This window comes from Rhagoletis pomonella, unplaced genomic scaffold (genome assembly GCF_013731165.1).
Source record: "Rhagoletis pomonella isolate Grant_MI unplaced genomic scaffold, Rhpom_1.0 Rhpom_scaffold_00001, whole genome shotgun sequence".
Taxonomy (NCBI): Eukaryota; Metazoa; Arthropoda; class Insecta; order Diptera; family Tephritidae; genus Rhagoletis; species Rhagoletis pomonella.
In genome coordinates this window covers 111,269,224-111,272,334 of record NW_023458555.1, presented here as the reverse complement: position 1 = coordinate 111,272,334, position 3,111 = coordinate 111,269,224, and the positions used below count along the sequence as shown (strand labels likewise).

General features: G+C 37.1%; 1 pseudogene; it reads left to right on the top strand.

Moving 5' to 3' along the window:
* The first annotated feature begins 806 nt into the window (after positions 1–806).
* LOC118735224 lies at positions 807–2,335 on the top strand (annotated as a pseudogene).
* The last annotated feature ends 776 nt before the right edge of the window (positions 2,336–3,111 follow it).

The window sequence follows — 3,111 nt, the reverse complement described above, 5'->3', positions numbered from 1 at the left end:
AAAACTACTCGCACTTTCGTAGTCTTACTATCTGGCTTTAGAACTGCGTGGTGGGGTAAGTAAAAGGAAAAATACTTTCCATCACGTTTTATCTCTTGCGACGCTGTGGGTTCCATGTGATCCAAGAATGATAGAATACAAGATTGCGCCAATCGAGCTGAGAGCAACTGGCCGTGACGTCAAAAAATACCAGAATGAGAGAGCAAAGACGAATTCAATAAGAAAAAGAAGAAGAATCGAACAGCTGGGGCGAAATTGAAATGTTTGTTTACAAAGTGCATAATAAATCGCGGATTTACGGAATTATTTAATTTTAAATGGTAAATTGGTTGTTTAAAAGTAAAGAATGTGTACTTCTTAAATGCAATGCAAATCGCTGAAAGTGTTAAAACACTGCAATCATTATAATGATTTGCATTTTTTCAGTAATTGAACAAATACCAGCGGGCCGCCAGCGGGTCAGTTGCTGGTAACAATTTGCAGTACGATTCCACGGTGATCGTTGCATCGTCGTCAATTAGTGAAATCAGTAAGCAAGCTTTTAAAATAAAGGTAAACCTCCTACTCCGCTATACATATAATTACTTTCATTATTTAGCTACTTTTCCGGCAGCCGCAACAAACGCTGGCCCAAGCCTGCAAATTGTTGCCAGCAACTGACCCGCTAGCACTTTGTAAACAAACCTTTTGGGTGTTAGCCACATCAAGCGGCTCATCTGGATGAAATGAAAAAGCTGTTAGATGTAATGCAGCAACGTGCTCCCGATGTTTAACATCAGTTCAAAGAAAAGTCAAATGAGTTGGAAATGGCGCAGCTTATCATACGCCAGTTGTCGGATAAGGCCAATGTAAACCAAGGCCGCAATCGGATAGAGACTTCGACGCAGACGCAATTTATGTACGAGCAACAGATTAGAGACTTACAAGTAAGTTAGAAGTAGAAGTGCATTTGAAGACGTTTACATTAATATGTTTACGCATTTCTTACAGGCTATGGTGCAACAATTGACGTATGAAAGGAATTTATGATGGTCACAAATATATTGGCAAATACATAGCAAGTGCATATGCCAAGTTGGAAAAATTGACAATGCGTGAGTATAAAATGAATAGGTGTTCTTAATTATAAATATTACTTTACCTCTTCTTTTGCAGTGGCTAAAAAGGAGGGTCTTTTTGATGATCGACCGCAATAGATTCAAGAATTGACTTACATCATGGTTTATGCGTTACAATCTATATTAGCCAGCATGGGCACCGACTTCAAACAGATACTAGAAGTGCGTATAAAAAATCTCAAAAACAAAAAGCGCGTCGGGATCAATTCGGGCAGTCACCAATTGCTGCTAGCACTGTTCGCTCGAGTAGAGCGAAACAGGGCTCCTTGCTGTTAAGCGAAGAGAATACGGCCGTAAGCATTGACATGGCCGCAAGTGATACAACACCATTGCTGGGTGCAGTCGGAGGTAGTGGAATACAGACGCAGCAGCAGATTGCATTATATGATGACTCCGATAGTTACGTGCAACAGCGGGCTGAGACTTTGCAGAACATTGAATCGACTATTGTCGAGTTAGGTGGTATATTTCAACAATAAGCACATATGGTTAAGGAGCAAGAGGAGACTGTGGAGAGGAGACATACAAGATGCCGAATTGAACATAGAAGCGGCGCATGGTGAAATATTGAAGTACTTCCAAACTGATGATAAAAATCTTCGCAGTACTGATCATGATAAAAACATAACAAGGTAAAACCATTGAGAGGCAGTCTGACGTTTGCCAACAATATAATTTTAAAATCAAAACTCAAACTCACACACACATTCTCATTTTCAATCTCAAACAACAACAATTGTGAACAATTTAATTTTTTTATTTTCAATTTTATATGATTTTAAAATGTTGGCAAACGTCAGAAAAAAATCATGGCCGACGAATTGTGAGAATGAATTTACCTTGTAATGTTTTTATCATGGTACTGATATTCTTTTTCATATTCTTCGTAGTTTTCCTTATATAATACCGAATATGTTTGTGACACGGCAAGATTTTAACAAGTTCAGATGCGCGGTCTTAAAGTTGTGGGTTTTTAAATACATAAATATATAATATCCTATTCATATACATACATATAAAAAACACTAATGTAATAATGAAATTAAGTCTTATATGCCACGTGAAACACGATAGCTTCTAGAAGCAGTCACGTAGGGTTAGACACTAATTCTGCCAATAATAAAATTACTTCACTTAGTTTCACTTTTTTTCAAAATTTTCTATAAAAAGTAGAGATGATCCTGTGTAATAAAACGAGAACCGATTTATGTAATCATAAATATATAAAAAAAAGTTTAAAACTAAATAAAATAGAAATTGTTATTGGCAATAAGTACATGTGCTTGTTTATTAATAATTCAAATATTATGTTCAAACAAATTTAAGTGAAAGGTATGCAATTTCAAGAAAAAAGCAATTGCTTAGTTTTTATGCATACGGCTTAACATTTCCGGTAGGAAGCAGAAGGTCAATATGTATAAATAAAAAGCTTTATCAGGGGAACGTGTTATATTTTCATCGTAATGAAATGTTGCCGTTTATTGCATGTGATCTGATGCCGGAGTCAATTTATAGGTTCTCGTAGGTAGCTCGTTCTCGAAGTCATCAGTGGTGAAGTGTTTTACACAGATGACGCTGGTTCGGGCGTTGAAATCCATTGGTCTCCGGCAGAACTGGATCCACTTTTCCACCAACTCAATGTCAGCCGGAAAAGTAAAAAAACTGCACCCAGGTCCTTTGGCACTAACACTAGCACAATTAATCACTGCACACCTCATTTTTTTCTTTAATTTATAACTTTTTTATAAGTTTTCACAAAAAACAATACAACGCTCAAAATCTTTCCAATTTGTAAATTTGTAAAGTTGAAATAACCAAAAATGTCACGAACCAGAAAACGTAAACAAAAGTATTGTGTGACGTCAGCGAATGGGTGGATGCTGTCAAATCGACGAAGAGAGGGTTAGCGGTCCGCGAATGGCGCGACCTTTATTTTCTGGATCGTGCATGTGATCTAGGGTCAGATACTCTTCCAAGACTTTGGTGTACGTTT